The sequence below is a fragment of the Canis lupus genome, chromosome 17 (assembly GCF_003254725.2).
Source record: "Canis lupus dingo isolate Sandy chromosome 17, ASM325472v2, whole genome shotgun sequence".
NCBI classification, from domain to species: domain Eukaryota; kingdom Metazoa; phylum Chordata; class Mammalia; order Carnivora; family Canidae; genus Canis; species Canis lupus.
The window spans coordinates 51,422,000-51,449,050 of record NC_064259.1 but is presented as its reverse complement, the minus strand read 5'-3'; the positions used below and the strand labels follow the sequence as shown (position 1 = coordinate 51,449,050).

The window sequence follows — 27,051 nt, the reverse complement described above, 5'->3', positions numbered from 1 at the left end:
GTGAAGGTAGAGGAGAAGATTGTAGTGATGCATCTACAAACCAAGAAATGCCAAGGATTGTCAGCAACCACCCGGGAGAGAGACATGTCATTTTCTCTCTCCAGGCTTTTAGAAGGAACCAACCCTGCTAACACCTTGCTTTTGGACTTCTAGCCTCCCAAAATGTGAGAAGAAATTTCTGTTGTTTTAAAGCCACCCAATTTGTGGTTTTTATCCCAGCCCTAGGAAACTAATGCCATGGGCATCTTTATCTTTTTCCTAACATTAACGCCTTATTTATTTATTTAATTTTTCTCTCTCTCTTCCTGTTAGCTTTTTTTTTTTAAATTTTTACTTGTTTATGATAGTCACACAGAGAGAGAGAGAGAGAGAGAGAGGCAGAGACATAGGCAGAGGGAGAAGCAGGCTCCATGCACTGGGAGCCCGATGTGGGATTCGATCCCGGGTCTCCAGGATGGCGCCCTGGGCCAAAGGCAGGCGCCAAACCGCTGCGCCACCCAGGGATCCCCCTGTTAGCTTTAAATTTGAGAGAACTTTCTTTTTTTTTTCCCCCAATTACATTCTTTTAAAAAAGTATTTTGAATAGGCAATGTATTCACATGGTTCCAATTTAAAAGGTAGAAGATATGTTCTAGCTACCCACTGTACAGCATTCTACCTCTTATTTGTTTTCACTAAATATAGCTCAGTGATCATCTCTGATCATTATACAGATTCCTTGCTCAGTTTTACAATTTGGTAGTATTTTTATTGGTTGGGTGTACCATAATTTATTTAATTCCTTCTTGGTGGATATTTAGGATGCTCCAATATTTTGTAATTACAAATAGTGTTCAGTGAATAATCTGGTATGTTTGTATAATTATGAGTACATCTGCAGGATAAATCCCCAGTAGTGGAATTGCTGTTTCAAAGAGCATGTGCTTTTGTAAATGTGACAGAAATTTTCCAAATTGCCTTCTATAGAGATCATAACAATTTACATTCCACATAGGAATATGCTGATCACCCACACTCTAACCTACATAGTCATACTTTTTGATCTATGCTAATCTGATAGAGGAGATATAGTATATCTGTGTAGTTTCAATTTACATTTTCTTATGAGTTAAGTTGAACATCACTGCATAGTTAATAGTACTTTGTACTTCTTTCTTTGTCATATCCTTTGCCTATCTTACTACTGAGTTCTTTTTCCTTATTAACTTATGGGGCCTAGATAGGGGAACTCATCCTTTGTAATATGTTATAAATATTTTCCTAGATACATTTACTTTAGTACTTTAAAAGTACTTTACAATTTCTTTTTTTTTTTAAGATTTTATTTATTTATTCATGAGACACACACAGAGAGAGAGAGAGAGAGAGAGAGAGAGAGGCAGAGACACAGGCAGAGGGAGAAGCAGGCTCCATGCAGGGAGCCTGACGTAGGACTCAATCCCGGGTCTCCAAGATCACACCCTGAGACGAAGGCGGTGCTAAACTGCTGAGCCACCAGGGCTGCCCTAAAATTTCTTTAATAATATTTTTGACACTTTCTGATTTTGTGATTTTATTTATTTATTTATTTATTTATTTATTTATTTATTTATTTATTGTAAATCATTTCTTGGTGCTAGTATATAGTTGTGATAGGTGCCAGGGATGCCAGGCCAGAAAAAAAATATAAATCCAGTATGCCCAAGGACTATACTTTCAAAGAATCCTTAAGTGCCTTTGGCAATCTTTACTTAAAACATGAGTGTTCTTTTTTTTTTTTTTTTAAAGATGCGCTTTTTTTTTTTTTTTTTTTAATTTTTATTTATTTATGATAGTCACAGAGAGAGAGAGGCAGAGACATAGACAGAGGGAGAAGCAGGCTCCATGCACCGGGAGCCCAACATGGGATTCGATCCCGGGTCTCCAGGATCGCGCCCTGGGCCAAAGTCAGGCACCAAACCGCTGCGCCACCCAGGGATCCCAACATGAGTGTTCTTAATATCATGTTTGTGTAACCCTGACTTAATAAGAAATATTTTCACCTTTTTTTTTCCTAAGAATTGTCAACATCTTTTTTATAAGTGTGGGGGGAAAAATACCACTTTACAGAATGATCTATGGCTTTATAAAATGAAAGTATTTATAAGCAAAAGAAAAAAATCAATATACATCCTAAGTTTCAGGTAAAATTTTAAACCTGAGGACTATATCTTCATGTGCACATAACTTTTTATTTTTTATTTTTTTTTTTATTATTTTTTTTTTTTATAACTTTTTATTTTATTTATTTTATTTTATTATTATTTTTTTTAATGTTGGTTTATTTATTATTTATGATAGTCACAGAGAGAGGCAGAGACACAGGCAGAGGGAGAAGCAGGCTCCATGCACCGGGAGCCCGACGTGGGATTCGATCCTGGATCTCCAGGATCGCGCCTTGAGCCAAAGGCAGGCGCCAAACCGCTGTGCCACCCAGGGATCCCTGCACATAACTTTTTAAAAGTTTGCTTTGGCACAAGGAAAAAACTGTCATCATTGTATAAAAATAAAAGTAGAAATAAAAATGAGCAGGAAAAAAAACTCTCTCAATATGTCTCACTGTTAGTACCAGCCTCTTGATGGCATCTACTTTTGGATATGCGATTGCCTATATGTATATTTTTCTGTTTAAAAATGGGAACATATGAGAGATACTTTAAACTTTTTCAGTTAATATTTATTACAATATAAAAAACTAAATTGTTGAGTGATATTCTATTTATGGATACAAAGCGATTGTGTGGTTTGTCCTCAGTTATTTCTGCAAGCACATCCTTTTCTTCATTGTGATTGAATATTGCCTGTTCTCAACACTTGGCCTTGACCATCTTCTTGCTCAGTATTTTCTCCCCAGGTAATCTAATCAATGACTCATAGCTTCAATTATTAGATACCTGCCAATGACTTCTAAATTTACATCTCACAAGCCTCTTTTGAGACCTAGCATAGGTATTTCATTGTCTATTTAGCATTTCTACTTGTGTCAAAGACACTCCAAATTATGTATCCAAGCTAGACAGAACTCATGAATCCCCCTTATCCCCCAAACCTGGTAGTCTTCCAGCATTTCCTAGCTAAGAGAATGGCAAGATCATCTGTCCCGCTGAGTAAGTGATCAACTTAGCAAGCACTGTCGACACATCCCTCATCTCTCCTTCATATCTACTGTATTAACAAATTATATCAATTTCTCCTCCTAAACATGTTAAGTCTTTCCATTTCTTACTATCTTCATTGCCGACATCTTAGTCTGTGCTATAACTCTTGGCCAAACCAACTGGTTTCCTACACCCAACCAGACCCCCATCTTATAAATTCTCTATGCCAATGCTTCTCAAAGTATCTGCAGTGAAGGACCAATTTTTAAAACTTTTCAATTTGTCACAGACCAATATTTTGTGAAATATAATAAAAATAAGTTACTGGGGAGAAAAAGGAAATAAAAACCCAAAGATATACAGAATATAAGCCACATGTTGTTATTATATTTAAGACATAAAACTGCAGTGTTAAATTGGTATAAAATTTCTGTGGTGCCTAAATGGAGTATCATGGGGACCCCCAAATGTGGGGCGACAATCGAGCAAAAGCTGGTGGCATGGTCAGTGAATGGAATCTTCCCTTTATTGGGAACTGTGCCTGGTTGGTCAGTGAGGGCCTATGGATATTTTGAGGTGGGTCACCCCACCTCTTGGGCCTGTCTGCATCCAGTCAAGTGGTCCCTGTAGCCCTTTGTGTCCTTTTTGCATTACATCGCTCCAGCCTCTTTGCCTAAAAGTGGCCTCTACGGTTTCTGAACACTCTGCATTTTTGCCCTTAACTTGATGTGTGCTCTTGTATCCCCAGTGCTTAGCAGATGGTCAAGGCCAAGTGTTGAGAACAGGCCATATTTAATCACAATGAATGGCTGGCACTTACAAAAGACACTTAATAAATATTTGTGAAATGAAAGACATAACTTGGGCAATTTGGGGACATTCAAGTTGTTTTCAGTGGTTTTTTAGTATTTATTTTTTATTTATTTACTTGAGAGAGAGGGAGAAAGCATAGCGGGAGAGGGAAAAGCAGACTCCCCCCAAGCAGAAAGCCCCATATGAGGCTCAATCGTGGGACTCCATCCCAGGACCTGGAAATCATGACCTGAGCCCAAGGCAGATGCTTAACTGACTGAGCCACCCAGGTGCCCTCAGTGGTGGCCATTTTAAATACCACATGACTATATCTGTAGTTGTCTTTATTTCTTTAGGATGGATACCTAGATAGAATTACTATATCCAGAGTAGAAACTTTTTTAATATATATTTTATTTATTTATTCATGAGAGACAGAGAGAGAGAGAGAGGCAGAGACTAGGCAGAGGGAGAAGCAGACTCCCTTCAAGGAGCCCATGCAGGACTTGATCCAGAATCCTGGAATCACACCCTGAGCAGAAGGCAGATAGATGCTCAACAGCTTAGCCACCCAGGCATCCCTAGAGTAGAAACATTTTTTTTTAAAAAAAGTTTCTATTAAGCTAGATCACCTTCCAGAAAGACTGTTCCCATCAATATTGAATGTGAATACTCATTTCTGTGCCTTCAGAATAGACCTATTTGTCTGTTAAGCTCCTTAATTCAATTTTAGCTGTTTCAGACTTGGTCTCTGTCTTGGGGCATTTCTGAGGTGGGGAGGTTCTGCTTATCTTCCCCTTGTCGCCAGTGTGCATTTCAGACTGGCTCATTATGATGAGCCAGGTGGTATTCACCTCTGTCCAACCTAAAATTGGTTGGGGTGAGGCAGGAGGAGGCAAGAGGGACATTGGCCCTCTGGCTGTCCCAATTCTTTGGGTCTTCCTGGATCCAGATCAGATCTCCCATTGTGTCTCCTTCTTTACATTAGCTTGAGGCAGAATTTTTAGCTTTGTAACCCACTAAGATTAGTAATTATTTGACCCACATCCGTTTTGAGATCACTGTCCGTGGGCAATAAAAATATCTCTTTGCAAGGTTCTAAGGCTAGGGTATTTTTTATTTGTTTTCAGATGCACCATTTTGACTGAAGCTTGTTCTTTCTTGCAAGAATTCAATGTCAGAAGTAGCCAGTTATATGGCTTAGGATAGTGTTTGACTCTAATACAAAAACACCGGCTCAAGCAAGTAAATTTGTTGTTATTTTACATAACCAAAAGTCCAGTGGTAGGGGTGCTAAGTGGTAAAGATCAGCAGTGGCTTGCTTATGTCAATAAAGACCCTCGTTTATTTCTCTCTTTATCCTGCTATTCTCAACATTGGCTCCATCCTTAAGACTGGATTCCTGTGGTGGCAAGGGAGCTGCCAATAAGTAGAAGATAGTTTCTTGATGATGTCTTGGAGTAGAAGCAGGGAGGGATTGTCCACTAAAATGAAATAAATCTTTTTCCTTAATCTGATTGGGTCAATTTAGGTCATGTGCTCATACATAAAATATTTCAAAAGCCACTAAAGCGTTAGGTTTGATAGGCACAAAGTCAGTGTTCCAATTTACAGGAGTTTAACTAGCTCCTGGCTTTGGGTGTTATCAGATAAAAGGGCTCAAGTGACATCATCCACATCCTTCTTTTCTCTCTCTTTTTTTTTTTTTTTTAAGATTTTTAATTTATTTATTCATGAGAGACACAGAGACAGAGAGAGAGGCAGAGACACAGGCAGACGGAGAAGCAGGCTCCATGCAGGTAGCCTGATGTGGGACTCGATCCTGGGACTCATGGAGCCTGATGTGGGACTCGATCCTGGGACTCCAGGATCACAGCCTGGGCCGAAAGCAGGTGCTAAACCACTGAGCCACCCAGGGATCCCCCCTTCTTTTCTCTTTAACAGATTTTCTTCACTTGAGAGTCATGAGGGCCACCAGAAGCCTTAGAGTTACATCTGTCTTATCAGTTTAGCAACCTGAGCAGAAGGAGAGCATCTTCTCTGATAAGTCTGCAGAAAAACCCCAGAGAAGATTCTGACTGGCTGTAGTCTCGTTCCTGAATCAATTACCATGACCATGGGAAGAGAATACTCTAGGCAGGTCTGGGTCCTGTGCCTAGTTTGGTCAGGGGAGGCAGATCAGCCACACCTAAACTACTATGAAGTAGTTCCCCTTTGGAGAAGGGTTCCCTTACTGAAACAAAGGGAGGATAAATGCTGGGAAGGCAAAAATAGCAGCTGTTCAATGTAATCATATTTTAGCGATTCAAAGGAAGCCAATTTGGCTAGTGTAGTAGCTTTCAAATTGTGGCCCCCACACTTACTGAATCAGAAACCTTGAGGGGTGGAGCCAGCAATCTGTGTTTGAATAAACCCATTAGGTGATTCTGATGCAGGATGAAGTTTGAGAACCAGTGAAAATAGTGAGGTTTCCCTCAGGAGCTATGGAAGGGCAATAGAACAAGCAGTTAATTCTGGGTGTAGGGGAGGTTTCTTAGGGGAGGTGCCATCTAATTTGAGCCCCCAAAGGTGAGATGGACCTCACTTTGTGAAAAAATTTCCATGTCTTTCTCTTCATTTCCCTACTCCGCTTTTGCACTGAAGCCTGGCTGATGCCAATTTAACATATTCATTCTACCTCTTGAGTCACTGTTTCTCAGCTTTTCTTTTTCCTAGGACATTCTTTATTTTTCCTCTTCACTGATTCAAACCCTAGCCATCCTTGAAGGTTCAGCTCAAACTTTCATTTCTTCCAGGAAATAATTTCAATTTTTACACACTAATCAATTCCCTCTCTACCAGGTACTATGAGAAGTAAATTATAAATATGCTATCTGCTTTAAAGGATATACACATATTTTTAAAGATGCCATCAAAATGCCCTCTAAGATGGGGATCCCTGGGTGGCTCAGTGGTTTAGCACCTGCCTTCGGCCCAGGGCATGGTCTGAAGTCCCAGGATCAAATCCCGCATCGGGCTCCCTGCATGGAGCCTGCTTCTCCCTCTGCCTATGTCTCTGCCTCTGTGTGTGTGTGTCTCTCATGAATAAATAAATAAAATCTTAAAAAAAAAAAAAAGCCAGACACCCTCTAACAAAGGCTCTACCATTTACATATTCACCAGCTGCTAAATTCCACACATCCTCACCCACTAGACATCAGTCTTTTTTGTTTTTGCCAATCTGATAAGTGAACAATTTCTTACTGTTTTTTTTAAAGATTTTATTTTTATTTTATTTTTGTTAATTTAAAAAATTTGTTTGTTTATTTGATTTGGTTTTTTTTTTAAAGATTTTATTTATTTATTCATAGAGACAGAGAGAGAGAGGCAGAGACATAGGCAGAGGGAGAAGCAGGCATCATACAGAGAGCCTGATGTGGGACTCGATCCAGGGTCTCCAGGATCATGCCCTGGGTTGCAGGCAGCGCTAAACCGCTGCGCCACTGGGGCTGCCCCTGTTTGTTTATTTGAGAGAGAGAAAACGAGTGGTAAGGAGGGGCAAAAGGAGAGAGAGAGAGAAGCAGACTCCTTGCTGAGTGTGGTGCTGAACCAACTGAGCCATCCAGGTGCCCCAAGATTTTATTTATAAGTAATCTCCACACGCAACAGGCACTCCTCTTCTTACTGTTTTAGTTTGTATTCCTTTGATTACTAATAAGTTTGGCTATTTGCACTTTTCTTCTATAACTTGCTTGTTGATATCTGTCTTAGTTTGGACTGCTATAAGAGAATATCATAGGGATGTCTGGGTAGCTCAGTTGGTTCAGCGTCAGACTCTTGTCCTCTGCTCCAGTCATGATTTCAGAGTGATGGGATCAAGCCCCACCTCTGGCTAGTTGTCTGCTAGGGATTCTCTCTCTCCCTGTCCCTCTGCCCCTCCTCCTGCCTCTCTCTCTCTCTCTCAAATAAATAAATAAATCTTTTTTAAAAAGAGAGAGAGAGAATATCATAAAATGAGTGGCTTATAAACAACAAACATTTATTTCTCATAGTTCTGGAACCTGGAAGTTCAAGATCAGGGTACCAGCATGACCAGGTCTGGTGAGATCCCTCTTCTGGGTTGCAGACTGCCATCTTCTTGCTGTGTCCTCACGTGACTGAAAGAGTGAGAGAGAACTCTGGAGTCTCCTTTATAAGAGTATGAATCCCATTTATGAGGGCTCAGACTCATGACCTAATCATCTCCCAGAAGCCCCACCTTCTAATACCATTGCATTAGGAGTTAGGATTTCAGATTATGAATGGGGATGGGGGGACACAAATGTTCACTCCATACAAATATCCTAAGCTTGTTAGTTTTTATGTTTTACTTTATCATACAGAAAATGTTATTCTTTTTCTTTTGGTGTACAGTTCTTTGTATTTTAATTCATGTGTAGATTTGTATAACCACCACCATAATCAGAATAAAGAACAGTTTTATCATTCCCAAACACTCCCTTGTGTTAACCCTTTATAGTCACACTTTCCCTTCAATGATAACTCCTGACAACTGCTGATCTACTCACCATCACTACAGTTTTGTGGTTTTGAGAATGCTATATACATGGAATTACATAGAATGTAACCTCTTGAGACTAGATTCTTTCACCAGGATGTTTTGAGTTTCATCCAAGTTATAGTATGTTTCAGTAATGTGTTCCTTTTTTATTGCTGAGTAGTGTTCATTGTATGGATGTACCGAAATTTGTTTATCCATTTACCCTTTGAAGAACATTTGGTTGTTTCCAATTTGGGGTTATTACAAATAAACCTGCTATGAACATCTGTGTTTGGGTTTTTGTGCCAATATCAGTTTTTGTTACTCTAGGGTAGATTCTCAGAAGTGGGATTGTAGGGTTATATAGAAAATGCTTGTTTAGAAAAAAAGTGCCAAACCATTTTCTAGAATGGCTGTACCATTTTGGATTCCCACTAGCAATGTATCATATTGCTTTACTGCATTTGCCACAGCTATTAAATTAAGACTAAGTGCCTTAGCTATAAGGTACATTATATTAGCCAGACCTGTGACTTATGAATGGACTAGTATGAGAACTCTGCCAAAAAGGTGACAGGGGACCTAAACAAATCTGAATTTGAGATTCTCAGAAAGAAGAGAAGCAGAAGCCAAGATGAGCAGTGAAGCAGCATCCTAGAGGTACAGAGTCATCTGTATGATAGACTTATTTAAGTAGGGGACAACAATAGCTTATTTCAGATGGAATAAGTCGATGGTAAAGTTAGCAGTGCTGCTTTTGGGTCATGAGTGATGAAAAGTTCATATTCTATTGCTCTTTGAGAGCTGGCTTCCCAGAAGCTGAGCTGGAGACTGCTACTCTTTTTTTTTTTTTTTTTTTTTTTTATGTGTAGCTTTAAAATAAGCTCTCATAAGTTATGAAAGTAACCATTAATATAAAAGCTTTATTGAGATATAATTCACATAACATACAGTTCATCCATTGAAAGTGTACCATTTGGTGGCTTTTAGTATATTCATAGAATTCTACACAGCCATCACCATAATTAATATTAGAAACATTTTCAAAAAAAAAAAAAGAAGAAACATTTTCATCACTCTTAAGAGAAACCCCATACCCCTAGCCAAACAACCTTTTTAAAAATATTTTTTAAAGATTTTATTTATTTATTTGAGAGAGAAATAGTGACAGAGACCATGAGCAGGGGGAGAGGGAGAAGCAGGCTCACCACTGAGCAGGGAGCCCAATGTGGGGCTTGATCCCAGGACTCTTGGACTGTGACCTGGATGCCCAACCTGCTAAACAACCCAGGTGCCCCTAAACAAACTTTCTTATCATGGAGACCAAGTGCAGTTCCTGATTATTCCTAAGTAACAGGTTTCCATTCCCTGCAAGTCCCTGAAAGTATTCAGACAAGATAATCACAACTTACTGCAGGAGCCAGGTATCCACCCACCCTACTGAAATTACAAAGCCTACTTCCCATATGTCATTGTTCACTCTGTTTATGAGTATGACTCTCACAAGGCCCTCTGTGATGTGTGATGTCCTCTTCCCCCAGATTATAAGTATATGTGACAACAAAATGCTAGCAATCTCCTATCATTTGTGCTGGGTGTTGTGTGTTCACCCATGCCAATAATCCTAGAGTGAGAGTCCCACTCTCACTAGTGGGGTGATTAGGAAGAAACTAAAACAAGGTGTGTAATAGCAGATTTGAGCAAGGAGAAGAAAGAATCAACACACTTGAACATAGTTAATTGAGGGGCACCTGAGTGGCTCAGTCAGTTAAGTGTCTGCCTTTGGCTCACGTCATGAACCCAGGGTCCTGGGGTTGAGCCTCACTTTGGACTCCTTGCTCAGGAAGGAGCCTGTTTCTCCTTCTCCCTCTGCTGCTCCCCCTTCTTGTGCTCTCTGTTTCTCAAATAAATAAATTAAATATTTAAAAGAGAAAATAGTTAATGGAGATTATCCAGTCTGAGGAGCACAAAGAAAAAAGAATGAAGAAAAATGAACAAAGCCTAAAAGATATGTGGGACATCATCACACATACCAACATATGTATAATGGGAGTCCCAGAGGGAGAGGAGAGAGAATACAGGGAAGAAAGATTTTCCAAGGAAATAATATACAAAGACTTTCCAATTTGGTGAAATACATGAAACTACACATCCACAAAGTTCAGTGAACTCAAAGTTAAGCTTATCCAAGCAGGATAAATTCAAAGAGATCCACATGCAGCCACAATATAGTCAAATTATTATAGCAAGGAAGAAGGGACTTATCTTTTACAAGAGAGCCCCAGTAACAGTGACAACCAATTTCTCTCTGGAAATCATGTTATCCAGAAGACAATGGAATGACATATTTAAAGTGCTACAGGAAAAAAAAAAAAAGCATCAACCAAGAATTATATGTCTGGTAGAACTATCCTTCAAAAATGAAAGAGAACCCACCCCTTTGATCTCTGTTGTAGTCACAGCCCACTACCTTCCCAGAAGAGAGGAAGTGGGAGAGGACCTTATGTTGCTTGTTGCCCAAGTCTTCTTGCTGTGCTGCACCCAAAGAGTATAAGATGTTTATCTGTGCCAAGGGTTCCTGCATCCCTGCTCTGATGCAAACTGGATCCAGAATTGCATCCAGACCCATTGCCACATCAGTGTCATCTTGATAGAAGAGGGCTCTATAGTAATTAATGGGACACAGAATGGTGTGATTTAGCTAATCCAGTGGGAATTTCAGACCAGTGCAATCAGCAGAGACATTTATACTGCTACCAATCTTATTGGTGCAGGTGCTTCAACAACAGGAATGGTAGTTTCTGGTGCTGGTATTGAACTAGTCTTTGGCAGACTTCTCATTGGTTAGGCCAGAAATCCCTCACAGGATCATCAGCTGTTCTCATATGCTATCCTTGGACTTGCCTTGTCTGATGCTTTTGTTTGATGGTTGCTTTCTTAATTTTGTTTTCCATGTAACAGAAATTACTTCTTGAAATGTTGTCATTCATATTAATTATGAATGTAATTCTTTGATTTTACTGTGACTTCAAAACATATAGTGTTGGAGTCATGGGAATGTACAAGTTTCCTCCCATTATCTGAAAGTAGAACAGTCCTATGAAATATTTATTAAGCCAAAATGATATAAAGTGAAGCGTATCCCCCACTTTCTTAAGATTGCATTACAGCCCTTTGTTTTTATGAAAGACCCATATTAGTCCCTGTTTTAGCTGATTCTTTTTTCTGCCAGTTCAAATCAACTGTTGAATCCTTCTAATGAACTTGTCATTTCAGTTATTGTACTTTTTACTTCCATAATGTCCATGTGGTTCTTTGAAAAAATTATTCCTCTATTTTTATTGACATTCTCTATTTGTTGCAACATGTCATACATTTACTTATATCTTTTAGCATAGTTCCTTTTAGTTCTCCCAATATATTTCTAATAATTATTATAAAACATATTATTATGTTAAATCCAATATCTGGACCTTCTCACAGGCAGTTTCTGTTGTCTATCTTTTTTTTCTTGTGTATGAGTCACGCATTCTTATTTCTTTGTCTTGTATTTTTTTTGTTGTTGAAAACTGGACATTTTAGGTTGTATATTGTAGCAAATCTAGATCTTTTTTTTAAATTTTTATTTATTTATGATAGTCACACAGAGAGAGAGAGAGAGAGAGGCAGAGACACAGGCAGAGGGAGAAGCAGGCTCCATGCATCAGGAGCCAGGATTGCACCCTGGGCCAAAGGCAGGCGCCAAACCGCTGCGCCACCCAGGGATCCCGCAAATCTAGATCTTGATTATCCCTTTCTTCTGGGACTTGTTTTTGTTGTTGTTTGCTTATTTATTTATTTAGTAATTTACCTGAATTATTTTAGTGAAGTGTATTGCCCCTTCATTGTGCAGCCTCTGTTCTTGCTCCTTAAAGACTGCAGTCTTGGATGCACACAAATTACTCTGGGATGGCAGTGTTTTATTTTTATTTTTTTTAAATTTTTATTTATTTTTGATAGTCACAGAGAGAGAGAGAGAGAGAGAGAGAGAGGCAGAGACATAGGCAGAGGGAGAAGCAGGCTCCATGCACCAGGAGCCCGATATGGGATTCAATCCCGGGTCTCCAGGATCGCGCCCTGGGCCAAAGGCAGGCGCTAAACCGCTGCGCCACCCAGGGATCCCGGATGGCAGTGTTTTAGCAGGACTCTCTTTGACAGTCTCTTTTCCTGATCTCTCTGTTATGCTGTCTGCTTTGGTTAGTATTTAAAATTCTTTCCCTTTTGGGGTTATTAACAGGCTGGATGTTCTCATGAACCTTTTACTAGTGTAAGTAATCCAATAAAAGAAGAGAAAGTCAGGTAGAAGCTATCCTTGTTATCACTTAACCTTAGAAATCACACAGCATCCCTTCCACCACATTCTATTCATTAGAAACAATATGCTAAGTCCCACCTGCATTCAGTAAGTGTGGAATTAGGCTCTACCTTGTGAAGTGAATTACATCAAAGAATCTATGGACATATTTAGAAACCACCTTAACAAGAAGAGACAAACTGATTTCTAGTTACCATTGCACTAGCTTTGATAAAAACAGAAAAATAACTGCTTATTCTTTTGAGTTTTTCTGAACTCCTCTCTATATGATACATGGGTACAGCTTATAGTCAGGCACCAATGAGGCAAAATTCAAGGATCAATAAGAATCAAGTTTTGTTGATGTTCATGTTTATTAGCGGGTCATAATATGACTATGGGATTTCTCAAACTTTCATGATGGCCCTGTATCTATCCCAATCATCACATTTGGATTCTAAAGACATATGAAGGGCAATTATTACTCCCAGCTCCTATTTTCTACAACACTTGCACTTGAGATGAAATGGTAATGAGATTCCTTGTGTCATTGGGACAAAGCCCCATGTATATTCACAAATCACAGGAAAAGGTTTGTGATGAGTCTTCTTTTTTCTAATCCTTTCAGGCATTGAACTGTGCTGAGCAGGCAGGAGCTGAGCTGTGAACAGAGCTTCTCAGTACTTGTCTGGCCAATCAGAAAACAGAGTTGTTAAAAAATGGGGAGGAATTAAAGCACTGAGATGGAGTAAAAAAAAAAAAAATGGGGAGGAGGATTGTGGACAAGAGTGATGGTCAGAAGAGTAGGCAGAGTAAGATGACTTTTATTTCCATCAAGAATATTGACATTTTTAGGTGGGAATGTGAATTTCTGCAAGTGGTCCAAGGTGGCTAAAAAATATAAAAATGTGGAGTAGTGTGGATATGGTAGATTCTAAAATAAAAAAAGTGGGGTTGGGACACCTGAATCAGCCTCAGATGGTTAAGGGTCTGTCTCAGCTCAGGTCATGATCTCAGGATCCTGGGATTGAGCCCCACATCAGTTCTCTACTCAGTGGGGAGTCTACTTCTCTCTCTGCCCCTCCCACCCCCCCTCATGCTTTCTCTTGCTCTCTCTCAAATAAATAAATAAAAATCTTGAAAAAAAATTTTTTTTTCTTGGGAATGCCATAAATATTCATGAGCATCTTTCAGTTTATAGGAGATTTCCAGACTCACATTTTATGGGCAAGATAATCTAGTCCCTTCCTCGTCCCCCACCCTCATTTTATGAAAGATTTTATTTGTTCATTTCAGAGAGAGAGAGAGAGAGAGAGAATGAGGAGGGAGGTAGAAAGGCAGAGGAAGAGGAAGAAGCAGACTCCCTTCTGAGCCCCAATGTGGGGCTTGATGTGGGGATCAATCCCAGGACCCAGCGATCACGACCTGAGCTGAAGGCAGATGCTTAACCATCCGAGCCACCCCGGCACTCCTCCTCCCTCTTTTTACAATATGAGAACTGAAATCCAGTGAGGTCATTATCAGAACAGGAGCTAGAAAGGAAATTCTTGTGATTCCTAATCCAGTATGTATCTAATGTTCTGTAGAGCCACAAGTGGCTTATAAAGATTTGCATGATCTGATCCCTTGTACTTCTCTATCCTTATCTGTCCTTCCTCTATATCATTTCACCTCAACTGTGCTGGCTGCCTAATTATTTCTTAAACATACCCAATGTGCTCCAGTCCCAAGGCCTTTGTACTTGCTTGGTGTCCTCTGTTGGAAAGCTTTTCTTCCAGATATCAATGTGATATTCCCTCTCTCTTCCTTTATATCTATGCTCTACTGTCATCTTACCAGAGAAGACTTCCCTGACTATCTTCTGTAAGGCATTACCCAGCCCCTGCTTCATCATTTTTCCTTTACTCACTTTATTTCCCTTAATTTATTTTACCACATTATATATTCTTTTGTGTATTGTTTTTTCCACTAAAGTGTAAACTCTGTGAAAGCAGATTCTTGACTTTTGTTGACTACTCTATCCTCCAATATTTAGAATGTCAATTTATGTCACTCCTTTGTTCAAAATATTCCCATCTCATTCACAACACAACCCAAAAGGCTTTAAAGTGGGGATCCCTGGGTGGCGCAGCGGTTTGGCGCCTGCCTTTGGCCCAGGGCGCGATCCTGGAGATCCGGGATTGAATCCCACGTTGGGCTCTCGGTGCATGGAGCCTGCTTCTCCCTCTGCCTATGTCTCTGCCTCTCTCTCTCTCTCTCTCTGTGACTATCATAAAAAAAAAAAAAAAAAAAGGCTTTAAAGTGGTCTTTGTGGGCAGCCCTGGTGGCTCAGCGGTTTAGCACTGCCTTCAGCCCAGGGTGTGATCCTGGAGACCTGGAATGAGTCCCATGTCATGCTCCCTGCATGGAGCCTGCTTCTCCCTCTGCCCATGTCTCTGCCTCTCTGTGTGTCTCTCATGAATAAATAAATAAATAAAATATTTAAAAAATAAAAAATAAAATGGTCTTTGTTACGGACTGAATTGTTCCTCCCAAATTCATATGTTGAAGTCTTCACCGCCAGTATGCCTCAGAGTAGGACTATATTTGGAGGTAGGACCTTAAAGGGTGATTACAGTTAAGTGGAGTCATGTGGGTGAGCCCTAATCCAATATGACAGGTGTCCTTACAAGAAGAGTTTAGAGACAATAGGGATGCGTGTGCATAGGGAAAAGCCCATGTGTGGACACAGAAAGAAGGTGGCCAATTGCAAACCAAGGAGAGAAGCCTGAGGAGAAACCAAACATATCTATACCCCAATCTAGACTTCTAGACTCCCCAATCAGTTTCTAGACTTGAAACTGTGAGAGAATAAATCCCTGTTGTTTAGGCCACCCATCCAGTGATATTTTGCTAATGGCAACCATAGCAGACTAATATAGCCCACTTCTCTACCACCTCATCTGCTGTGTCCCTTCTTACTCATGCTGTTACAGCTTCTTTGGCATTTTTGTAGTTTCTCAAGTATGACAAGCTGGCTTTCACCTTGGAATTTTTGTATTTTATGTTCCGCTCTTCCTGGAATACTCTTCCTCCTAGATTTCTCTGCGGTTTATTCATCCAGGTTTCTGCTGACATGCTGCCTTCATAGATAGTCATGCCTTTATTTTTTTTTAAAGAAGTTTATCTATTTATTTATTTTTAAAGTAATCTCTGCACCAACATGGGGCTTGAATCCATGACCCTGAGGTCAATAGTTGGATGTTCTACTGAGTGAATCAGCTAGACATCCCTTAGTTATACCTTTTTTGAATACCATCCTGTTTAAACTGCAAACTCTGTTACCTCTTTATTCCCTCTCCTGATCTTGCTTGTTTTTTCCCATAGCACTTACCATTTGACATACTATATATTTACTTGTGTATTGTCTTCCATGAGGCATGAGTTATTGGTGCCTTTGGTTTGCCACTGACTCTTTGGTGCCAGATGAGTTCCTGCAACAAAGTAGGCCCTCAAGTACTTAGTGGGTCAGTTAATGAATTAATAAATGTTACTGGCCTATAGGTAGACAAATGTATAAGTAACACAGACTAGAAGGTCCATAAATCCATTTTCTGTATGGGGACTTATTTCTTTGTTGTTTGTTTTTTAAAGGGAAGGGCTATTTCAATGAAGGAGGGGAAAGCATGTTTTTTCTAACACATGGAAACTTCATGATTGATTTAATATATTTGGAAGAAAACAGAGTTAGATCTTTGCTTCATATCACAAAAAGAATAAATTTTATTTTATTTAAGTTTATTTACTTAGTATTCAATTAAGTAATCTCTACACCCAGTGTGGGGCTTGAACTTATAACCTCTAGATTAAGAGTCCCATGCTCTTCCAACTGAGCCAGCCAGGTGCCCTAAAAATAAATTTTAGATTAAATATGTCTAACTGTAAAAAATAAAAATTTGAAATTATAAACAAAAATTTAGCAAGTTTAGGAGAATTTTTGTATAATTCCTAGGTGTGTATGCTTCTTGGGGGTGGGGTGAGACTTCTTAGATAAAAAGAATACTCAAGTCACAAGGGAAAAGATTGACAAATTTGATTACATTTAAAATTTATAATGGCAAAAGAAAATATGAATGGGACAAAACCAAATGCAAGATTTTGACAAAGGGTTAATATTCCTTACACTGAGAATTATCTTCTAATAAGAAAGAGACAATCTGCTTATTAGAAATATAAGCAAAGAATATTAAAAGGATTTTTGAAGGAGGAAATGCACATGGCCAGTAGATATGAAATGAGGCTCAACAATTTAATACACACACACACAGACACACACATGCACGCACATATACTTTTTTACCCATCAGGGTCATTCATTTTTTTGGATAAAATATACGCCGATTGGGATCCCTGGGTGGCTCAGCGGTTTAGCCCCTGCCCTCAGCCCAGGGCGTGATCCTGGATTCCCGGGCTGGAGTCCCACGTCGGGCTCCCTGCATGGAGCCTGCTTCTCCCTCTGCCTGAGTCTCTGTCCCCCTCTCCCCCCCTGTGTCTCTCATGAATGAATAAATAAAATCTTTAAAAAAATAATTAAAAAATATACACTGATTTTCCTACTGTGTGCCAAGTATCATCCTAAGTATTGGAGATAAAACAGTGAAGAAAAGAGGCAAAATCCCTAATATCATGGAGCTTATGTTCTAGTGGAGAGAGATAGATAAGAAACAATAAGAAATAAATTATATGGTATGTTAGAAGGTGATAAGTGCTGTAGAAATAAATCAAACCATATAAGGGACAGCATAAAAGTAAAAAGAATTTATGAGGTTAGTTTGCCCAATTCTCGGGAAATGAGTTTGAAAACCCAGATGAGTGGCACTTGAGTGGTGCAGTCAGTTGAGCATCCAACTCTTGGTTTCAGCTCAGGTTGTGATATCGAGGTTGTGATCTCAGGGTAATGGGATTGAGCCCCATGGGGGGCTCCATGCTCAGTGTGGAGTCGGCTTGGATCTCTCTCTCCCTTTTCTGCTAATCTTTCTCTCCATGTGAGCACTCTCTCTATCTCAAGTAAATAAATAAATAAATAAATAAATAAATAAATAAATAAACAAACCCAGATGAAATGGTTGTTTTTCTTTTTTTTTCTTTTAAAGATTTTATTTATTTATTCATGAGAGACAGAGAGAGAGAGAGAGGCAGAAACACAGGCAGAGGGAGAAGGAGGCTCCCTGTGGGAAGCCTGATGTGGGACTTGATCTTAGGACCCGGGGATCACGACCTGAGCCAAAAGCAGACATTCAACCATTGAGCGAGCCACCCAGGTGCCCCAAAATGGTGGTTTTTCTAGGAGAATTATTATTATTTTTTAAAGATTTTATTTATTCATCCATGAGAATGCACAGAGGGGAGAGAGAGAGAGAGGCAGAGAGAGAAGCAGGCTCCATGCACCGGGAGCCCGACGTGGGATTCGATCCCGGGTCTCCAGGATCGTGCCCTGGGCCAAAGGCAGGCGCCAAACCGCTGCGCCACCCAGGGATCCCTTTCTAGGAGAATTAAGTTACAAAAATGATTGCAGGGGGGAGAGAAAAATTCTAATCCAATTATATATCATAAAAACATTTAAAGAAAGTTGTTCAAGAGCCATTCCCAGAAAAAGCATCAGGTGAGATATTTCAAAGGTTATTTATACCAATTCAAAAGTTTTTTTTTTAATTAAATAAACTCTACGCCCAATGTGAGGCTCAAACTAATGACCTCAAGATCAAGAGCCAGATTCTGTACTGACTGAGCCAGCCACGTGCCTCTGATTATGCCACCTTTTAAATTACAGACATGTCCAATGATATTTAAGTCGTTTCAGAGTTTAGAAAAAGAAGTGAGGTTGGGAAGAAATGGTCATTCTCCTATGCATTTAGTGCAAGTGGGAATCTGGATAAGCTTTTCAAAAAGGATTCTGACAATATGTAGCAGAATTAAATCTATCTATCCATCTAATCTATCTATATATACATCTTTAATGTAGAATAACTATTGGGATTCTAGCCTTTAGAAATAAAAATATCAGTTGGTAAGGCTGTTTATATATGAGCTATGTTTATAGTATCAAAAAAGACTGAAAACAACATCAGGGTCAAGAATAGGTTAAATAACTGATGGAACCATGCTATGAAATATTGCACAACTATTTAAGAAAGCAGATCTATATGGTTTACTGGGAGAAATATCAGTAATCTTAAAGGGAAATAGGCTAATGTGTAAGTTTTTGACAAAAAAGAAAAAAAGAAAATTTCCCATTGCATGCAAATAACACGTTTATGTATGTTTGTATGACTATATAGAAATATATGGGAGTAAAAAAAAAAAAAGAAATGTATGGGGGTGCCTGGGAGGCTCAGGTCATGATCCCGGGTCAAGCCCTATGTGGGACTCCCTGCTCAATGGGGAGCCTGCTTCTCCCTCTCCCTCTGCCTGCCACTCCCCCTGCTTGTGCTCTTTCTGTCAAATAAATAAATAAAATCTTTAAAGAACAAAAGAAACAAACAAACAAACAAAAAACCCAAAACAAGGAAAAAAAAAAAGAAATGTATGGAAGGAAACACTTCAAGCTTTAACATTGGTTATGTGGAGTTGGCTTGTTGGCTTTTTCTTTGTTGTTTTTGGCTTGTTGCCTCTGCAGGATTTTTAGTTTGAAATGAAAATCTGGTAAGATACATTTTATAAGAAGACTTTTCTTTCAGCTTTTTCTGTTTAACATGACTAAAAGAAATACATCTCTGGAAAAGAAGGAAAAAGAAAGGAAGAAAGAAAAGAGAAAGACACATTTGCTTGGGTGCTAGGTAAAAGTGGTGCATGAGACTTCAGGCAGGCGGTGTGTGATTTGTGTGGCATCCACAGGCAAGACTTGGGAGTTTCACCCGATTTTGCCCAATGATTGAGCTTTTATGTTGGTGTAGTAGAGTAACCTTAAGTTACTCAAGTTCTCTCAACCCCAAATTTTCCATCAATAAAGTGAAGGTGTCAAGTATCCACCACACAGGTGGGTATTTTGATTGTGAAATGACACATGAGAAGATTTTTATTTATTTTTTAAAGATTTATTTATTTATTCAGAGAGAGAGAGAGAGGGGCAGAGACACAGGCAGAGGGAGAAGCAGGCTCCACGCAGGGAGCCCGACGTGGGACCCAGATTCCGGGTCCCCAGGATCACGCCCCGGGCTGCAGGCGGCGCTAAACCGCTGCGCCCCGGGGGCTGCCCAGATTTTTAGCTTAATAAACAATAAACTCCAACTGAATTCTAATTTCCTGACATAGTCAGGGGCTGTGATACACATCACGTCACTGCTCAGAGGGATGCAAAAATAGGTAAAAGGCGAGAGCCTCATGGCAGGCAAAATCCTAACCATACAGAGCGTTATGATACCCAGTGCGCGGTGTTACCGAAGGCAGAAACGGTCGGGGGGGGGCTTCGCGGAGGCGAGACAACACAAGTCTTCCAGGTTGCGCAAGATTTGGACGGGCCCGGAGCAGAGCAGCAGAGGCGCCGACGCGGCGGCGGCCAGCACAGGGCGCTCCCGGGCCGCCCCGCGCGCGAGCGCTCCCTTTCGGGCCCAGGCTCCTGCGGCTCCTTCCTGGCGCCTCGGGGCGAGCGCGGGGCCGGCGGTACGCAGGCGCCGGGAGCCGATGAGGGCTCGCAAAGGCTCGACAGGCGCGCATGCGTGCAGCTCTCTGGAGGCGGTAGCTTCTTCGGCGTCGGGACCGGAGGCTGAGTGCTAAACTGTGTGGGGCGCAAATGGGATCCGGCTGTTAGTCGGGTAGGCATAGGTAGGACCGCTGCCTTGGGGGGCGTAGGGGCTGCAAGGCGGGAGCCCGTAGCGTGGGGCTCCCGAGCCTCTCCTGTGCGCTCCGGGCCGACTATTGTATCTGTGTCGCAGCGGCTGCGCACAAGATGGCGGCGGGCAGGCGGCGGGGGCGGGAGGAGGCTGGGGGACCCCCGGGATGGGAAGGGAAGCGAAGCTCGGCTGCCCCGCTGCCGCGTCGGTTCACTTGGCTGCCCTGGAGGGCCGCGTCGGGCGCCCGTGCTGGGACCGTGCTTCCGGAAGAGCCGCCTGACGCCGTTGCACGGGCGGAGGAGCGAGAACGGCCCTCGGGCAGCGCCGCGGCGGCCCCTTCCCCATCGGGGCAGGGCCTGCCGAGGCCGAGCCAGGCCTGACAGCCGGAGGAAGCGGCGGTGCGGGAGCGCCGGGGAGGGAGGAACCGTTCCCGTCAGGCCTTGAAGCGAGGCGGCGGAGCTCGAGCTGAGCCCTCTGGCGCGCGGCGCGGCGCGGTGCCGCGAGCGTGGAGAGAAGAGCAGAGCATGTTTGTGTCTGGGGCTGGGGAAGGGGGGGGGTGTTAGATCCTGCGGCGTCTGCTCGCCCCTGTCCCCTATGCCTGCTGTTTGCGGGCTGGAAAGCAAAGAAAATGTCACCTCTGTGCGGGATACGGAAGGCTCCGAAACCGTTCCGGTACAAATTTCTCAGAGGAATCGCGAATACGGGTCGTTAGTGGTTTGTGTGCGATTTCTAGGCTGAGCCCCGTCCTGTTGGGGGCGGGGGGGGGCGTATACCAAACTGTTCCATCCTTGGGGACGTTTGAAACCGATCTTTTGTTGAGATAATTGCGAATGGGGGCAACTTCTGTTAGTACAAAATCTTCACTCGAACTAGACAATGACGGCTGCCTCGAGCTAATTTTTCTTAATCTTAAAATTTACTCTAAGGAGGAATTTATTTATTTTTTTATTTTTTTATTTTTTTGGGAGGGGGGACCCTTTTTATTCTGAACACTTTTTGAAGAAAAGCTTGTTACCAGGATCCGGCAACCGAAAGTTGACTTAAATTCTTTACCTAACCGGCTTTGGAATTGTGCACAAAAAAATTCCTTCGTTTTTAATTCTCCCTCGTCTGTTGTAAAGGGTTGACTTATTTGTTGGGGATATTTGCTGATTCAGATTTGTGATTAATATTGATAAATTGGAAAAAATCAATTTCCAAAAAAATGCTTAATGAGGTCTATACAGAAAAATGTATAGTTCACAGTATTTCAACATAGCTTTAATTTTATTAGACATCCTAGACTTAGTTTATGTCCTTTTTTTTTTAATTTGACAGTACTTCGTATGCATTTTATTTCCCCATACTCTGTAAATACTTTCAAATTATTATGTAGAATCCAACATGTTAATACAGTGAAATATAGTGGGCCATTCTCTGCTTGATTGTTGCCATCTAGTAAGGGGAAAGCTAAAGCATGGAAGAAGTCACAAAACCTCATTGGTTTCTATTAACTAGTTTTCAGAATATTCTTGTCATATATTTATTACCTTGAATATTGGTTATATTTTAGTCTTGTAATCTTTTTTTGTCTTGGAGGGTGTATATAACATACTCTTGTTTAAAAAACACATTACGATCAGAGGTCACTTTGTTATTCATGGATGTCCTAAAGATTTTTTTCTTAGATGCTCTAAAGAAGGTGATCTCTGGAAATTTTTTTTTTTTTTTTATGTAATAGTGAAAGAAAATGCGAGACAAATAGTTTAGTGAATAGGCTTTGGGATCAGAAGATCTGGATTCAAATCTATTTTTTTCTTACTGTATGTCTAAGATTTTGGGCAAGTTCCTTTAGTCTTACTGAACTTTTGTTTTCTTATGTGTAAAATGGTGCTAATACCTACTTCCTATTTGGGATTGTTGTGAGAATTGGGAGACAATGAATGGAAAGCCCCTATCCTTTGGCACATAATAGGTGCTTTAACGTTAGCTATTACTTTTATTACAAATGTTTAAGTTTTAGGCAGCATCTTTTGATAGGAGATCGTCTCTTGTGAATATTCCCTTTTAGTTAAAAAGAGGCTTAAAAGAATTCAGATTAAATTGATAGAATTTGGAGCTGAAAAATCATTTAATATTTCATTGAAATATTTGGTGTATTTATAAATTTTATATGTTCCTCACTTGTAGCACTTACCAAAATAAAATGTAACTTATTTATATGATTGTTATGTTCATCTTTGTATCTGTCCCGTTGCCTGGTATGTATTCCAGGTTCATGTGTTGAGTAAATGAACTCAGCTGGTAGTTGCCAGAGCCTGGGTAGGAACCCCAGCCCTTGGAGTCCAAATTGTGCTCTTCCTACTGTGACTTAATGTATACTGGACAAAGTTTGGTTAAATCTGTCCAAATTCTTCATAAGATGCTTTATATACTAATCAGATAAGATGCTTTATATACTGGAATCAGTGCTTCCGTATGGGTACCCAGTAACATTGACCTAATTTGCAAGGAAAGAAGAGCTACTGAATGTTGGTATGTGGTGGTTTAGACCGCCTCCAAATTTTGAAAGTAGTTCTATTTGTAGCTAAACCCAATAAGCCCCATTTGTATTCAACTTTACTTACTCTGTTATTCAACTTTATTTACTGTAGTCTGAAATTTGTGGCTTAGAATCAAAGTGAAAAGAGGTATATGGAAGATAAGAGAGTAATGGAAAGGAAGAAAATGAGATGCAGAAATAAAACAGCTATAATAATGATCAGTGAGGGTCAAGAGCAAGGATTTTGTCCGGAGAAAAGAGTTCAGGGAATACAAGAGAGTTTTAGTTTCAAGGCACACATATTTTGATATTTTCTTCGTGGTTACGTTGGGCACATAGATATTTTGGATTATTTTCAACTCTTGAATCCCTTTAAATACCGAAATAATTATTGTTCCGGTCTTTTAAGGTTTTACACTTTTTTCCTTACCTTATTTCCACAATTTTAATTTGTTAAACTTTCAACTAATTTTTGTTGTTCTACTGTTGAGTGAATGTTGTCAACTTGATTTTCTTTTGAATGTGTTCATTTCTTTAGAAAACTTTTTATTATGGAAAATTTTAAGAATATACAAGGGCAGAGAGAATTATGCGATGATTCATCTGTGTACCTGTCACCCAGTTTCAATAATTGCAAGCTAATGGTCAGTCATGTCTCTGCCTTCCACCCTATTATTTTTAAGCAAATCCCATATTACTCATCAGTGTATAGTTCAGATTTTTTTCTCTACAATATTTAGAGAAAACGTGTATCACTCCTAAAATAATAATTCCTTATGCCAGTATCCAAATTTCCCCAATTGTGTCTCATATACCACACTTACAGTGTGTTTATGTAATACATGTATTAATTTCAACTACTATATTGAAATTCTCAGAAATCACCTAAATCTTAATAAAAGAAATAAGTATCTATCTACGTCTTAAAGCATTTTGTTTACTATCTTAGTGCCTTTTGAGCAGCTGCTGTGAATCAGGAGGTATAATTTTTTTTTTAAGATTTATTTATTTTGGGGTGGGGAGGGGCAGAGGGAGAGGGAAAGAATCTCAGGTGGACTCGGTGCTGAGTGCAGAGCCTGATGTGGCCTCGATCCCAGGACCCTGAGATCATGACCTGGGTCAAAATCAGGAGCCAGCCAAGAGCTGGCCGCTTAACTAAGTCACCCAGGCACTATGGGAGGTATAATTTTAATGGTCACCACACCATTCTGAAGTGGGTATTGTTTTTATTCCTGTTTTTCACATGATGAAACTGAGGCTTGGGTTAACCAGCCTGTTGAAGGTCACATTTTTAGCACTCAGCAGGACCAGAATTAATACACTAAATCTAAGAACTAAGTTCTTAAAAAACACTATGCTACATTAGTGTTAAATTTTACTTATGGGAGTTAACCAATTTTGAATGAAGTAATTCACTGGCACCCCTCCTAGCAGGGTGGATATCTTCAGATTAGTTGAAATGTCCCCAAAGATGAGATTATTATGAATTGCATAATGGGCTAACAGTCAATAGGGAGTGAGCATGATGCTCACTTTTTTTTTTGCTTGCTTTTTGAAAAACAAAAATGTGTGTAGAGCTGATGCTCTTTTGTCGTGTTGCATGTTTTCTGCATGTGGCCATACTTATAACCTTTTCTTTTTTTTTTACTTAGTATATAATTAAGGAGTTAATCTCGTACTTAAAAGGTTGGATTATTAATTTTTGAGTGAATTAAATCTCTGACAGGAATACCCTCTCCCTTCCTCCCCTCTTCTATTCTTGTATGCATATACACGTGATTTATCCCCCCCCCCAACTGTTTGAGAGTAAGTTGCATATATTGTACTCCTTTACCTTAGTTTATTTCCTTAAAAACAGGGTATTTTCTTTTGTAGTTATAGTAAAATAACTACATAGTAATTAGTTAAGTAAATTTAACAGTGATACAATTCTTTAATCTGCCATTTTCTGGTTTGTCAATTGACCCACTAGTGTTCTTTATAGCAGTTGTTGTTTTTCCACAACAGGATCAGTCTAGGGTCAGGTAATTGCATATAATTGTCATGTCCTTTAGTTTTTTTTACTCTGGGGCATTTCCTATAGCCTTTCTTTATCTTTAGTGAAGTTGACATTTCTGAAAAATATGGCCTGCTTTCCTTCTCTGTTCTTTTTACCTTTTTTTTTTTTTTTTTGTAATAGAACATTTCTCATTTGGATTTCTGTGATGTTTCCTCTTGATTAGATTCAGATTATGTGTCCCTGGTCAGAAAAATCATGTAAGCGATCCTTTGTCCCCATTGTATCAAATCTGGAGGTATATGATATCCATCTGTCTGCCACGGATGATATGTTTGATGCCCCCTCACCCCCCATCTCCGAACTAATTGATTTAAGAAGAGACATTCTAAGACTATGCAGATGTCCTACTTATCAAAATTTCCCTCTAGATTTAATACGCACAGAAGATTCTTTGTCTGAACCAGTTTTTACTATTACAGTTACAAAATGATGATTTTCAAGTCAGCAGTTCCTCTACATTTGCAATGATTGATTGGAGTTACAGACTCTTGATTTTTTTCAGTGGTTTATAATTTATTGTCCAGTTTTTTCTTTTTTTCATTTCATATTTGTATATCTTGTATTGGACATTGAAAGCCTTGGTTCCCAGCACTATCAAAACATTTACTTGTTTGCTTAATCCTGTAACATATCTAAAGTAATTTAAGAATTCATCCATATCATTACAGAACTCCCCAAAACAAACTACTAAAAAGAATTTATTTGTAATTCTCCCCCTTTTTCCTAGCTTCTCTAAAACTGAGGATATATATATATCAAATAGTGGGTTCATAAATTACTTGAATTAATTTTTTAAATGGGTTATAGTATGCATTTGCAAAATGATTGAATTTGCTTTCAGTTTTAGATTTTTCTTACCTTCTTCCATCCTTGTTTTAATTTAAAAAAATGAAAAAATAATAAAAATAAAAAAATGTTGGTTAGTATGCTTCTAAAAGTCAAAGCTATATAATAGGATATACTCCATGTATATTTCATATACTCCATGAAATATTCCCAATTTTTTTCAGTCCCTTTTTATTATCTCATATAGGTAATCATCTTGTTTTCTGTGTTATCCTACCTGTGGTTTTTGTAACTGTAAGCAGATACATGTGTTTTTTTATTTTCATTTTTTTATACAAAAGGTAACCATGTTAGGGCACCTGAGTGGCATAGTCTGTTAAGCATTTGCCTTTTGCTGAGGTTGTGACCCTTGGGGTCGTGATCCTGGCATCTAGGGATCAAGGGCCCCATGTTGGTTCTCTGCTCAGTGGGGAGCCTGCTTCTCCCTCTCCTGAGGGTTCTGCTTTTGCATATACGTGCACTCTCTCTCTCTCTCTGTAAAATAAAACCTTAAAAAAAAGGTAACATGCTATATATGCTTTTTTGTTACTTGGTAAAGACTTTAAGGAATTTGGCATTTTAAGGCATTTGACCAAATAGTTTAGGTATGCTTAATCAAAGATTTTGGAAACCCATTTTAGGCAGAGACAAGACATATTTTGGCCTGTATGCTTCATGGAAGTGAACAACCTAATGGCAGGGAGGTCAAGAATGCAGTTATGCCTCAGAACAATTGCATCTAAGCAGTGAATGTCTTCAGTACTGTTTTTACTTCTTGGTCCTGAGGTCTTCTGTTACTTTGGCTTTATTTTGTTTCCATGCTTGTGCTTTCTTACTAAGGCAGTAAATATGCTATCAGCATTTGAGTTTTATCAACATACACCACTTTTTTAATTTCTAGTTTTAAAAACAATCTCAGGACAGATTTCTTTATTCCAGCTCTGATCAGGTGGGTTCTCTTTGACTAATTACATTTATTGAGGGTAGCAAGACAAGCAGGCCCACCAAAGCACTTCTCAGTGAGGCATCATTTACTATAAATTCAGTGTGATCTCTCAAAATCCATTTATGTATGCAG

At 39.7% G+C, this 27,051-nt stretch overlaps 1 protein-coding gene and 1 pseudogene across 8 annotated transcripts in view; both read left to right on the top strand.

The window, feature by feature from the left end:
• Positions 1-27,051, top strand: part of ZNF638 (zinc finger protein 638) — a 137,126-nt gene that overhangs the window by 35,595 nt on the left and 74,480 nt on the right. Inside the window, exon 1 of one of the 8 annotated variants that reach the window (XM_025453500.2) lies at positions 20,398-20,550. The exons of 6 other annotated variants lie outside the window; for them this stretch is intronic. The gene's annotated coding sequence lies outside the window, so the exon portion shown is untranslated. Of the gene's footprint in view, positions 1-20,397; positions 20,561-27,051 lie in introns of those variants that run through there. One more of the 8 variants, XM_025453499.3, reaches the window with a different exon arrangement.
• LOC112665050 (ATP synthase F(0) complex subunit C3, mitochondrial-like) lies at positions 10,983-11,385 on the top strand (annotated as a pseudogene).